The 15,334-nt window shown below is 42.3% G+C and overlaps 1 protein-coding gene across 5 annotated transcripts in view; it reads left to right on the top strand.

Annotated features, from left to right (window-relative positions):
• The window catches only part of ANO8 (anoctamin 8), a 168,119-nt gene that overhangs the window by 74,269 nt on the left and 78,516 nt on the right, over window positions 1-15,334 (top strand). The window lies entirely within an intron of this gene.

Here is a 15,334-nt window from a genome sequence, read left to right as displayed (position 1 = left end):
CCAAAAGTGGAACTTCCGCTTTAGGGAGTCCTGACCCCCCGACATGCCACATTTGGCATGTCATTTTTTGGGGGGGGGAGCGGGTACCTAGTTTTGACAGGTACCCTCTCCCACTTCCGCTCGGAGCGCCGCGGCGCCCTGAGCGGAAGTTCTCCTCTCCCCCTCCCTCCCTGCAATCTTCTGGGACACGTCAGAGGTCCCAGAAGATTGCCGGCCAATCACGGCGCGCAGCGCGACTCGCGCATGCGCAGTGGGTACCCGGCTGTGAAGCCGCAAACTGTAACAGCCGGGTGCCCACAGCAGTGATGCCGGCGCCGAGGGAGAGGATCGAGGCTTCCAGCGGCCGCATCGCTGGACCGTTGGACAGGTGAGTAAATGGCTGGAACTCCGCTTTAAGTAAAGAGTGTGCACCTGCGCCTATGGATACCTCTTGCTTTATGAATCAAATATAATATATAAATTTGTGCACCATAAATAATTTAATAAAATATTCTGTGAGTAAATAAATAAATCTATAAAGTACAGCTGCAATAAACTCCTCCCGCCGGAAGACGGGTAAAGTAAATATAAAGAAGAAGGGGATATAAGAAGGATAACCCCCCACGTTTAGTGCGCTTGCAACCTGTATATAAACAAATTATATATGTGTATATAATATCACACCCTAAATTGTGCAAACAACCAAGTATGTGCAAATATTGCTAAAACAAACCTATATATTACATCCAATTGATAAAAATATTAAATACAAAGACTGGTGAGATAAATAAAGGTGTAAATAAAATAAATATATAAATAGTGTCCACAATGGGTCAGTCTATATGGGGTGTAGGGATTACACCATATATATGGGAAAGAGGTCCAAAGTTCCAAAATTAATATTCCAAACAGAATAGGGAAGAGGCGGTGGTAGGGATGTTCATAAGGGTCACCACAGTGCTCAAGAGGGGTTTGTCAGAAGGCTCACCAGAATTGTTGGATCCCCTCTTACCTTACGGTAGGGGGATTATTCAGGCTTATAGAAAGGTGAAGCTTCTCTCTCCAGGGCTTGAAGCTGTGTAGCTGGTCCTCACGCTACTCCTGGGTATGAGTTCCCTTTTTGATGCACTCTGTGGCCGACCAATATTATATTAAAAAGGATATAAGAAGCCTCATAGTGAGATCCGTTTAAAAAATATATATTTTATTCAAAAAGTAATCTGTCATATAAAAACTGTGCATGCGTAAGAGACAGATTCAAACATGAACTAGGTAAAAAAACGTAAAACAATAAGAAAGGAATTAGCAATGAGAAGGCAGGCACGGATGGTGTGGTATCACTGCGATATAGTGAAAGGAGACGGGGAACGCCGGCTTCCGTGTGTGTTCCACTCCGTCCTGTCCAACTACCAGTCACGTGCCCCCTGCGTGCGTTTCAAAATGACGCGTTTCGTCATCAATATGCGACGTCTTCAGATTCTGGAAATCTGCAAATTTACACAGTTATACAAGCTGTACCCTCACTACATTACATTGTAGCAAAGTGTCATTTCTTCAGTGTTGTCACATGAAAATATATATTAAAATATTTACAAAAATGTGAGGGGTGTACTCACTTTTGTGAGATACTGTACATTGCAGGTCTCCTGGTCAGTTATTGTACATGACATTTTGCAGGTGACTGGTCATATACTGTGGAAGAAGCCTGCAAGATCAAGGAATAAGGTAAGTATTTATACTTATTCCAGTCCCCCTGGACAAATTGATCATTTAATCCATTTTGAGGTAGAGGGGGCACAGCATGATTAAATTTACAACAGCATTTTGTTTAGATACAGTGCTTTGAAAAAGTATTCACACCCCTTGAAATTTTCCACATTTTGTCATATTACAACCAAAAACGTAAATGTATTTTATTGAAATGTTATGTGACAGACCAACACAAAGTGGCACATAATTTTGAAGTGGAAGGAAAATGAGCCAGCATTGTTCTACACTTTGCGATGATCCTAGGATGTTGGCAGGGTATCTCAGTCCTCAAGTTCATTGCAGGCCTCCTTGTCAGTTCTTGTACATGATGACATTTTGCAGGGACTGGTCATATACTGTGGAGGAAGCCTGCAGGATCAAGGAATAAGGTGAGTATTTATATTTATCCCCCTGGACAAATCGATCATTTAACCCATTTTGGGGTAGGGGGGCACAGCATGATTACCGTATATACTCGAGTATAAGCCGAGTTTTTCAGCATGTTTTTTCATGCTGAAAATGCACCCCTCGGCTTATACTCGAGTCACTGACTGGAGTGTCTTTTTAAAAATGGCGCCGCTCGGCGCCGACGTGTCACTGCGCATGTGCCGCATGCCCGGAAATAGCCGAACGTGTTCGGCTTTTCCCGAGCATCGGTGGCGCATTTGCGGTGACGTATGGCGGCGCCGGGTGGCGCGATTTTTAAATCGAAGACGGCGCCTCACCGACAGGTAAGTGAGATGCCTCCGCAGCCCCTGCATTTCCTCATGCAGTGCTGCGGGCATGGTACAGGACATTCTCCTGTACCATGCCCGCAGCACTGCATCTCCTGTGCCATGCCTGTAATTACTGTGCCATGCCTATACCTACTGTGCCATGCCTATACCTACTGTGCCATGCCTATACATACTGTGCCATGCCTGTACATACTGTGCCATGCCTGTAATTACTGTGCCATGCCTATACCATCACCTGTACTATGCCTATACCATGACCTGTGCCATGCCTATACCATGCCTGTACCATGACCTGTGCCATGCCTGTACCGTGACCTGTGCCATGCCTGTACCATGACCTGTAACATGCATGTACCATGACCTGTGCCATGCCTATACCTTCACCTGTGCCATGCCTGTACCATCACCTGTGCCCTGACCTGTGCCATGCCCTTACCATGACCTGTGCCATGCCTATACCTTCACCTGTGCCATGCCTGTACCATCACCTGTGCCCTGACCTGTGCCATGCCCTTACCATGACCTGTGCAATGCCTGTACTATGACCTGCGCCATCTCCTGTACCATGCACGCAGCCCCTGTTTTGTGTCTCGTGGTGGTCCAGTAGCTGCAGCATTTCCCACCCTAGGCTTATACTCGAGTCAATACGTTTTCCCACTTTTTTGTGGCAAAAGTAGGGGTCTCGGCTTATATTCGGGTCGGCTTATACTCGAGTATATACGGTAAATTTACAACAGCATTTTGTTGAGCTACAGTGCCTTGAAAAAGTGTTCACACCCCTTGAAATTTTCCACCTTTTGCTGCAATTACAGCTGCAAGCCTTTTTTGGGTATGTCTCTACCAGCTTTTCACATTGAGAGTGACATGTTTGCCCATTCTTCTTTGCAATATAGCTCAACCTCTGTCAGATTGGATGGAGAGCGTCTGTGAACAGCAGATTTCTAGTCTTGCCACAGATTCTCAATTGGATTTAGGTGTGTACTTTGACTGGGCCATTCTAACATTCCATTGTAGCTCTGGCTGTATGTTTAGGGTTGTTGTCCTGCTGAAAGGTGAACCTCTGCCCCAGTCTCAAGTCTTTTACAAACTCTAACAGGTTTTCTTCTAAGATTCTCTGTATTTGACTCTATCCATCTTTCCATCAACTCTGACCAGCTTCCCTGTCCCTGCTGAAGAAAAGGTGTATTCAGGGTGATGTACAGTGTTCGTTTTCTGCTACACATGGCCTTTTGCTTTTAGGACAAAAAGTTAAATTTTGGCCTCATCTGACCTGAACACCTTCTTCCACATGTTTGCTGTGTCCCCCACATGGCTTCTCAAAAACTGCAAACAAAGCTTCGTATGGCTTTCTTTTAACAATGGTTTTCTTCTTGCCACTCTTCGTTGATTTGTTGAGTGCACGACTAATAGTTGTCCTGTGGACAGATTCTCCCACCTGAGCTGTGGATCTCTGCAGCTCCTCCAGAGATTTTTTTTTTTAACAGTTTTTATTGAGATATTTTTTTGTATACACACATTCAACAAACAAAAGAAATATATGAAAAAGAAAACAAAAAGAGAATATTAAAACTCCACAGGAGAATTAGTGTTAAACACACCAATTGACCGTTCACATGCCAGTACTACATACATACATACAAATAGTTATTCAACCATTCATTAGCTTAGTTCTACTCATACAATCAGATATAGGTTGCACAAATCGTAAATGTATAGGGTTGCACACTAGCCTCAATTAGTTAACATCATGACCAACACACCATGTCCAACATGTTACAAGGATCTCCAGATCCACTGGCCACCTCCAGAGTTACTATGGGCCTCTTGGCTACTTCTCTAATGAATGCTCTCCTTACCCGGCCTGCCAGTTTAGGTGGAAGGCCATGTCTTGGTAGGTTTGCAGTTGTGCCATACTCTTTCCATTTTTGGATGATGGATTGAACAGTGCTCCGTGAGATATTCAAAGCTTGGGATATTTTTTTATAACCTAATCTTGCTTTAAACTTTTCCACAACTTTATCCCTGACCTGTCTGGTGTGTTCCTTGCCCTTTACGATGCTGTTTGTTCACATAGGTTCTCTAACAATTCTCTGAGGGCTTCACAGAACAGCTGTATTTTATACTAGGATTAAATTACACACAGGTGGACTCTATTTACTAATTAGGTGACTTCTGAATGCAATTGGTTCCACTAGATTTAGGTAGGTGTAAGGCCCCTTTCACACGGGCTTTCCGATGAGATCCGCCTGTCAGTTTTTTTTCAGGCCGACCTGATTGGATGCTCCATGTGCCTCTATGGAGCAGCAGATGTCGGCGGTGACATGTCCCCTTACACCCGCTGCTCTCCGATCTGATGTGGTACGTGAAACCCAGATGGATGGAAACCCTATTTTCCATCTGTCTGGAGGATCGGATGGGATGAAAACGGACAGACGGACCATTTTCATCCGATCTCCCATAGAGGACAGGGGGGATCTGACAGCTCTGTCTCTGCAAAGTAAGCGGCGATGGAGCTGTCATCCGCCTGCTCAGTGGGGATTGGTGAAAAGCCCGTGTGAAAGGACCCTAAAGGGGGCTGAATAGAAATTATGCCACGCTTTTTTTTTTGTAGATAATTATTTGTAAAAAAATATGTAAAACCATTTTTTAATTTCACTTTCACTTCATAATTATGTGCCACTTTGTGTTGGTCGATCACATAAAATCCCAATGAAATACATTTACGTTTTTGTTTGTAACATGACAAAAGGGGTAGGAATACTTTTTCAAGGCACTGTACACTGATAATCTGCAGCCCCATCAGAGCCCCCTCATCTATGCCCATCAGTGGAGCTTTATCAGCGCACATCAGTGAAGGAGAAAAATTACTTATTTAGAAAATTTTATGATAGAAACTTAGAAAAACTTTTATTTTTTTCAAAATTTTCAGTCTTTAATAAAAAACAGTGGTGATTAAATACCACCAAAAGAAAGCTCTATCTGTCTCAAAAAAAATGATAAAAATTTTGTTTGGGTACTGTGTTGTCATTCAAAGTGTGACAGTGCTGAAATCTGAAAAATAGCCTGGGCAGGAAGGGGTGAAAATGCGCAGTTGGCAAGTAGTTAAAATAGACCTGCGCACAAAATACACTTTTTTTTTTACACTATTTTTTTTCTTAAGAACTATAATCTAGACCAGAGCACAGTTTCTGTTTTCATCTGCCATACGCACTTAACTTCAGAAATGTTGCATGTCAGGTTATATGGTTACATGAGCAAAAATGTTCCTGTTTGTATCTCCTGCTGCCGACTTGCATTTTTAAAACGTATAGCAACAATCCTCCATATTTTCTGAGATTTTTAAAACCTTATTTAGGAGAATTTTTGTAAAACCCTGAGCTCTTTCATATCCCAGGGATTGTTACCTTAAGGATAACTAAACCCAAGAGACAAAATGTAATACATCGCTGCTTGCCAGTCTCTAGATGTAGAGGCCAAGTTAGATTTCTTTTTTTTTTTTTTTTTTTTGAGGCTAAGAATGTTTCCAGCAAGTGCAGGAAACAACTGATCTTGCCAGAAATGCAGTGTCCTTGTCCCTTCATTCGAGCTTACCTGGAGCCATAAAACAATCCTATTTGTGTAAAATAATAATCTCATTACCTTTCCATGTAATAGAGATGAACAGAGGCAGGCATGTTTGAAGTTCAGCCTGTGTGCCAACCGTGACTCCCTCCATAGATACAGTGAAGGCGTGAGCATAGCCACCCACAACAGGGAATGTGTAATTTTCAGGATTACCAGCGCTACTCCCATAGGAGCCACGGGACTTTTGCCCAGGCCTCATCAGCCCAGCAGCCAGGCACACAGTAGTTTTTACAACCAGCTGCACAGAACACTCGCTCATTTCTTCAATGACCAATATGGGCAATGTTTTTGTTTTTGGAGAACTTGGATAGGGATGGGGTGGAATACTCCAAGAATAAGAACTATGTACATTGAGGACTGTCAGGGTTTACCTTGGTTGGAGTCTGTAGAGCAGAGATGTACGCTCACCCTTGCAGATATCCAGAGTCCAAGGTGACCAGGTAAGGAAGCCACCTGGGCTGTGAATCTGTGCACTGGGGCTTGGCAGGAAAAGTACTCCAATTAGCAGTACCGGCAGAAATACAAACGGAAGGATAGTCCAGGAATAACCGTAGTCAATGGATGCAACGAGTCAGGACATGAAGCTGAGGCAAGGTCAGAAGCCGGAGTCAGTCTGGAAAACAAGCTCAGGAGACAAGAACACAGGACCTAAATCTGCCAACCAGGAACAATGAACTGACACTGCTCTCAGGGAGAGGCAGTGTTTTATACCTTACTTAAACTAGAAATTAGCTTCAGGTGGGCAATGAGAGACAGGAGCATTCTCAGGTAAAGTCCAGCCCCCTAGTGCTGCAGGCAACGCCAGATAAACAAGACTGGATCCATATGAGCTGAAGTGTGACTCGGAGGCAGGATAACAGGCCTAGAACATCAAAGTACCCAGGTTCAAATCCCCTGCAAGGTGCCCAACGGCGGCCACGCCTGGCTGTCTGTATGGCATGGCGAGAGCAGTGACAAGTACTTAATCGTCCTTCCTGCTTTAAGTAGTAGTAGAACAAGTAAAGCAAAGTCCCTTTTTCTTTAGTTAACAGTATCTGGACAGAGCTCTTCGGGGCTATCAGCCAGTATCACCTTTAACCACTTGCTGACTGCCCTATTGCAGTTTTACCATGACAGGGCAGTCATGCTGCACAGGATCACGTGTGTATATATATGTGTGTGTGTGATCCTACACTTCCTGGTATCAGACGCCAGTGTGCACCGCTAGCGGCTCACTCCCGATGTTATTCTACACAGCGGAAAGTGATCAGCAGGTCCCACGGGCCCAATTTCTGCCAGCACCTACTGATCATTTGGTACGAAGGGCAGATCGGCGATCTGCCTATGTAAACAAGGCAGATTGCTGTTCTGTCAGTAGGGAAGGCATTGATCCTGTGTCTCCGCAAATCAGGCACATGGATCTATGCCTTCCCCTAGAAAAAAGCGCCTCCCACACTACAGTAAAACACCATCCAGGCACACAGTTAACACCTTGATTGCCCCTAAAGTTAACCCTTCCCAGCCAGTGTCATTAGTACAGTATCTGTGCATATTTTTAGCACTGATCACTTTATTGGGGTCACTGTTCCCCAAAAAAGTGTCAGTGTCCAATTTGACCGCCGCAATATGGCCGTCCCGCTATAAGTTGCTGATCGCCGCCATTACTAGTAAAAAATAAATATATCCCTTGGTTTGTAGACGACGCAGCGTTTTCACAAACCAATCAATATACGCTTATTATGATTTTTTTTTTGCCAAAAATATGTAGCAGAATACACAAACTGATGAAGAAATTTTGATGAAATTTAGATTTTTTCTTTTAATCGGATGTTTTATAGCAGAAAGTAAAAATATATATATATATATTTTTCTTTCAAACTGGTCGGCCTTTTATAGCGCGATAAATATAAAAAATGCAGGGGTGATAAAATACCACCAAAACTCTATTTGTGGGAAAAAAAGGACAACATATTTATTTGTGTGCAGTGTCATTACTTTAACTGACACAATTGTCAGTTAAAGTAATGCAGTGCCTTATAGCAAAAAATTGCCTGGTCATAAAGGGGGGGTAAGTCTTGCGGAGCTGAAGTGGTTAAATAGACCCACAGCTGACTATACTAAACAGAGGAGGGGTAGCTAAAGCAAAAGGTCCCCAAGATTCAGCAAAGTCTGTACTCACAAGGCCCAAGGATAGATGGATGCCGCCTTCCAATCTTCCAAACGATACCCTCCAGTGATACCAGACAGATCTGTGGCAGACCCCTCCCCTCAGTCAGCTTCATCTAAGCACCCGGGTCTCTGCATTCCTCCCCTTAGGTCGCCCATTTGAGGCTTTTACGTGGCAGCTTGTGCCTGGTGAGGCAGCATGTTTCCCCCAGGTTGGGACTCCTCCACTCTGGGACAAGACTCGGAGCTCAGCGTGCTCCTAGAATAAATAGTCACCTGGCCACTCTAGGGTAGGCCAGGGCTGCATCCATGTTAAAGCCATCATCTGCATGAATTTACACCTTCTATCCAGAAACTTCCCCAGTCTCCTGGACACACAGGGAAAGCTTATGACAGCAGCAGAGCACACAGATCAGACTTCACTAGCAGATTGTGGCTGCACTGATTACAGTGAGCCAAAAAATGCTTTTGCCTAACAAAAATTATCCACACTGCCTACAGTGTGGCAACTAAATTTACCTATGAAAACAAAACTAAAGCTAACCGAATACCTAGCGCCTATCTAGGAGGGTGCTACATTGGTGAAAATAAAAGAAAAGAATCCTGAAACTAATGATGCAGCCACTAGATCAAAGGGTAGTATGCAGCAATCTATTTTTTGTTTTTTGGGTTTTTAATTAGCGGATTACAGGAAAGCAAGCAGAAACAAAGTGTGTTTTTTCTTTGTAGAAGTTGTAGCTGTGTGTTTTTCCCCATTTATGAGGTTGTTTATCTTATGCTAGGGCTAGTGTTATATTCTTCGCTTTAAATTGTGTCAAGAAGTCATTTGTCGAATGATAGATACTTTACAAAAAGGCATTTAGATGCTTTGTTTCTTACCCTTATACAGTGCAGCATAGGAGCTTGAAAGAGAGGGGCTGACAGCAAGGCATAATTTTAGGGTTACAACCCCTTTAAAGCCTGTCTATGGCCACAATGTAAAATGCATTTTAGTGCAGAAGATGAATTCCAAGATGAAAACTAGAACCATTTCGCACTTGGGCCTAAATATGTTGGGCGTGAAGTGTACATATTTAATTTTTTTATATACTCCTATTGTTAAAATGTGTCATACAGCTAGAGGTTACCTTTTATTTTGTATTACAAACAAACCATTTTAAACCTATAGAGTCTGTCTGCACTGCAGAATTTTTCAAAGTAAAATTGCACATGAAGTCCTCTGTATATAGAAAATACTGCTTGCCACAGACAAAATCTCATCTGTTCCCATGTAGTCAAAAATCTGTTTGACATACATCATCCAAATGGAACTTGGAGACACGGTCACCTTGCCCATACGGTGCAGAGAAAACATCTTGTAAACTCCTCCCGATACTACGGTAACATTATCTGCACACTCTGTGCTCCTTTATCCTTTACAGCCAGTGCTAAAATCTGCATTGGTGACCCAAGTTAGTGGTGATGTCACTCCCTCAGTCACATGGCAGTACTCCGGTCTAGTGATTGGCTGGCAGACACTGTCACAGGGGAGCAGGTCACAGGCACCCCCGTACCTGAAAATTGTTGTTGCAACAAGGGAGGTCAGGTAAGGGAGTTTAGGGGATCTTTGTCTTATTGCACTTCATGGGCAAGACCACAGTGTCTCTTTAAATGTTTTTAAACTTCTACTTTCCTTCTACCAACACTTATTATAATTTAAAATGCAAACTGCTGGTTAGGCACTTGTTTTCTTGCAGCCAGCAAGCCTGCAGCATTCAGGCTTTGTTTACAAGGGTTTGTTTGAGCTACCAGGGTGTAGTACTGTGCATATGGCAGGCAGTGGCCTATACTGCTATAAGTTAACCATCTGTTCATATTGTGTCCATATACTGGAGAACATCATAGTCTATGCAGCTTCCTTGTTTATTATTTTAAGAACACTTGCCTGTTTCTGTTTTGGGGCTTTTAGTCTTTTAATGCGGACAATGTCTACTTCATTGAATTGAAAAAATAACTGTTAAAACCCTTTGCCTAGATTTGCTTTACTTATGAGCACAAATAACTATTCCTTAAGTCAGGTTTAAAAATTTAAAGTAGTGCTTAGCACTATGTGCATTCATTGGCCAGAGGAATTGAAAATATGTTTATGCTTGAATCATGGGCCCAACCATGGCTTTGGCATACATGAAAGTAGATAAACAAGAAAGATATGAACAGTTTACTGAGAAGGGGCCTAAAACATCACATTTTGACAGTTTCAAAGAGAAACTACCAAAACACAAGACACCTCATTGGTATCAACAGTGTTGAAGGCCTTTGTTGGAAGAACATGGGAGACAGTGGATGGCTTTGGACTTAATGGCAAATTGTTAGTCCACAGTAGAGCTGTTAATATCAAAATAAAGTGGGCTTTAGTAACTGATACCTCAGAGCATAATGTATTGCACTCTTGATTGTATGTGCAAAACATCAGCTGGCCACGCAGAGCTTTTCTATTCTAAACCACAAGAATTGCTTACAGTGGGCTAAGTAGTGGTTCAATTAGTCCCAGTTCCAGCTGTAGGACTGTGATGGATGATTTTTGCCTTAGAGTTAAATTTAATAGATGCAGTTTCAGCACAATGATCTAGCACTGGCAGCTGAAACTGCATCTGAACAAATATAACTCCAGGATAATATATATCCATCCATACTTCTCCAGCACTAAAGACCTACACATTGATGAAGGGAGGACCTTTTGTATAATCCTCAAAATTTGTTCAATGCCATCCTTCTAAAGACGACTCTATTGGAACAAATAAAAATTTTTTTCTGGACTAATTTTCATGACTTGACGTACTTTTTTTGTCTGGCAGCAATAGAAAATACTTTGAGCTTCGACTCCAAATATACTGGATGTATATAGTTTATATTTATGAAATACCATTTAAAGGGTCAGTCTACTTAATCCAATTTCAGGTATCATTGGGTGGTATAAATTCATATTAAAATGTTTGGGCTCCCTAATAAGTGGTGAGGCTCATAAGGAAGTGGGACAAGTGTCAACTAAGTTAGTTAAAGTCAGTATTTTGCATAATACAGAACCCTGATTTACTATAGTGGAAGTAATTACAGATTTATTTCTGTATTCTGTATTTCTAATTTGCTTTTCTTAGTAAAGAAAATGTCTAAAACAGATGTGTCACAGGTGTCAAAATTGTGATTCAACACACACACCATGTTTCAGTAATTAGCTACATTGGTAATGACAGTAAACTTGTATCAGTCACTCTTCATTTCGCAGACAATTAAGAAAGAAGAGTAAAAATACTTAGTAGTAATGACTAATAGTTGGAATTCATAAGTGGTACTAAGTGACCTGGGCTGGCAGTCAAATTCAACCTGAGCTGAAATTAACCCTTCAGCTGTAGATGGAGTAGTCATTGGATTGCTCTATATTTAACAGGAGTGGGTTGCTGTGACAAGATCAGGTTCCAATGACCTTTGCAGTGTCCAGATATCAACCCTGCCTACAGGTTTCTTGATATCAGTTCATCTTCTAGAGACATTAAAAAGAAAGGAAAGCAAAAACAGAACTGTCTTTTTAATAATATAAAACATTTATGTGCCCTAATGAGCATTGTATATAGACAGTTAAGCAACTACACAGCGGTATGTAATGGTGACAAAGCTATTCACATGTTTTAGAATACCAACAGTTTTTTTATTTTTTAAAAAGATGGAAGACCTTAGTCTAAATTTTTGATTTTGAAAAACAAATTGTGTATTTTCTCATAGTAAATATGGGACAGTGAAAAAGTTTTCCTTACTCTAAGCCAGGCATCCCTAAATGGCAGACTACAGTCCGAAAAACAGACCGAATGACAGTCCTATACGGTCCGCGGCTCAGCCACTTAGCAGCCTGGGTATCCATGCCCAGCTGACATCCTCCTTCCTTCGCTGCAGCCAGAACATTCATCCTAGTATAGCAGGCAGAAGGTGCCGCATGCCCGGATAGGACAGGGCATGCTTTTCAAGTTAACAAGTGAGGTATTGGGGGGGGGGGGGGCAGTCCTAGCAACAAATCACCTGCCTGTTTACATAAAAAGCATGTATCGCCCTCTGGACATGCTGCGCTTATTGCCTTCTACCTATAAGGTAGCATCAGAAAGGTTGAAGTAGTATTGTGATCAGCAGTGGGAAATGTAATGTAAGGGAGGGGGCATTCATATAAAGGGGATTGAGTTGCAAAGAAGGAAGAGGGGCTGTGAAGGGGACCATCATACAAAAAAGGGGATAGAGGGGGCTGTGAAGAGGACTTGGATACAAGAAGGGGGGGCTGTGAAGGGGACTGAGATGAAAGTAAGGGGGAGGGGGCTGTGAAGTGGACCAGGGTGCCAGGAAGGGGGGCTGAGATGCAAGTAAAGGGGGGCTGTGAAGTGAACTGGGGTTCAAGGAGGAGAGGGGACTGAGATGCAAGTATAGAGGGGCTGTACAGGGGACTGGAGTGCAAGGAAGGGGGGCTGTGAAGGGGATTGGGATACAAGGAGGGAGGGCTGTGAAGGGAACTGGGATGCAATGAAGGGGGGCTGAGGACACTGATGTAAAAGGTTGAGGTCTGTAATGTGAAGGGGGGCAGAGGACATTTAAGGAGGCACTAATTAATGCTAGTCTGCAATTATACAAAGCCATCTATTTAGCAAGAGGGTGCCCCAAGAAATTCCACAAAGTTTGGGACATTTGGGTCCCAAGATCCTTCTACTAATATTGACCCTGAACCTACCGGTTATTAAATTACTTTGCAAGGCGTTGTAAGAATATATAGGTATGGTAGAAAACCAAAAATCATTTTGCACTTTAGAGAATGGTGACTTCCAGCTTACCAAAACAAGGTTCAATATTAACCCTATTAGCTGATACCCTACAACGTGCAAAAACCATCCCTCCAAAGCTAATGGAGCAAGTTGTTTAGTTTTAGTGTCAATCTTGGCAGTTAGGATTTTTTTGATGCTTGGTTTTGTTTTTTTTAGGTATGTGTGCCAAGCCTGGGTATGCCCAATAAGCTCTGTTTTTGTATCTTAAAAATTGAAACTGAAATAAAAAAAAAGTAAAGGAGGCGCTGTGATGTAAAATGGGGGGACGTGGATGCAAAGCAGGCACTATAATGTAAAGAGGGACTGTTTTGTAAAGGGGGGTGCTTTGATGTAAAAGCAGGGGGGCTGTATTGTAAAGGGGGTGCTGTGATGTAAAGGCGGAAACTAATGTAAATGAGGGATGTATTGTTAAGAGGGGTGCTGTGATGTAAAGGGGGTCACCAATAGTGGTGCACCGAAATTTCGGCAACTGAAATTTTCGGCCGAAAATGGTCATATATGCCGAAAATTAATTGCCGCCCCAGCAGCAGCTTTCACTTTAAATTATATGGTGCGTGACCAGCCGCGGTCTGCTCCCGAGACCCGCCGTTTGTACCTCCTCACCCGCCCTGTGCTTGACTGATTGCTAGAATCGCCAGCTGCCTGGAGTCTAGCAACCAGTGACGTCACGGTCCGAGAGGAAAGCGAGGTAGAGAAGAGGACCCAGCATGCAGAGCGGAGTAGGATCTTCCTCGTCCTCCGCACCTATTACTGACTCTCTGGCTCCACCCACCTCCTCCCTCCATCTTCTACTGTATGGCTGATGCGGATAGGAGGGTCAGGAGCAGAACCAGAGTCAACCTGCTATCTGTGGGGAGCAGTGAGTGACAACATATTATGTGTTATGATGTGCATAAAATAATTTGGGGGAAAAAAGTTGTTTTCGGCCAAGGGCATCCTGAATTTTCGGTTTCTGTTTCGGCCCAGAATTTTCATTGCAGTGCATCCCAAGTCGCTAATGTAAATAAGGGCTGTATTGTAAAGAGGGGGGGGGGGGGTTCTGCAATATAAAGGGGGCACTGTGAGGTAAAGGGGGAGCTGAGATGTGAAGAGGGCTGTGATGTAAAGGGAAGGACTGATGACACTGATGTAAAGGGGAAACTAATGTAAGTGGGTGGGGCTGTGATGTGAAGAAAGTTATAATCGTAGCACAAACCTGAGAGTCTGACCTCTGCTGGATGAAAATTTTAATGTTCGGAGCGCTGTGAATTTTAGTTCAATACCCCTGCTCTAAGCAGTTTACCTCTCTATGAGAAAATGTGACAAGGACTCTTGATTGATCACTATAGGCGACGACTATGTTTTTGCTCCTGTTTCCTTGTTTTCGTTTATTCATAACGCATAATAAAGTGCATAAGGATACATCTGTGTATAGTTTTGAACTATTTTATGGCATTTAAGTTTTTATGGCATAAATTATGTTAAAAATGCAAATGTATTGGCATTTGTTGCATTGACATGCATTCAAGTAACAGATCGTCTGGTGCAAGTGCCTTTTGAGGTTACACTATACTGTAAATAAAGAAAATTAGCATGGATCAGTATCTCAACCTTTTTTTTTTTTTTTCTTTCTAATTAAATTGCAGATTCTTACATATGTTTTCACCATATTTCTGCCAATGAGATTTTTCTTTTTTGCAGTGCAGAGAAACAGGAAAAAAAAGTCTAATATTTCTTTCCCATTCTGGTCTTGGTGCTTAGAAACCAGGTTACATTTGAGGGACAGAGCAGTTCCCCACAACCTTTCCTCTTGGTTTCCCGATCTAGAGTAGAGTAGAGTCTCCTCTCAGATAAACTCTACAGGGTCAGACTGCTTGGAATTCTGGTGTAATATTCTTCTGCTAAAGAAAAAAAAAAGAATGAAATAGAATCCTTGCGTTTGACTAACCCATTTTTTCGGATTTGTGTAACATTTATAATTGTACAAGAACTTGGGCACATTTAAAAAGTCTGTCCATAAATGCATTAAACACATATTATACCAGTAAAATGCATATTAGTAATAGTAAATGCCACTTTATATCTTTCCATTAGATAAAATGTATGCAGATGAGAACAACATCAATTAGCAACAGACTAATTTGAGTTCTAATGACAGATTGCTTGAAATGCGCATCATTGTAAAAGCGGAAACTAAAAGGCTATTTAATTGCTATGCATATTAGTGTTTCATACTTGAAATTCTGTTTAGCGGTGTGTTCAGTATTTTAGCTTGGCTGATGATCTCAT

This window comes from Pelophylax lessonae (assembly GCF_965119305.1).
Source record: "Pelophylax lessonae genome assembly, chromosome: 1".
NCBI lineage: Eukaryota > Metazoa > Chordata > Amphibia > Anura > Ranidae > Pelophylax > Pelophylax lessonae.
Note: the sequence above shows the minus strand (reverse complement) of the source record. Positions and strands in the feature narration are given on the sequence as shown.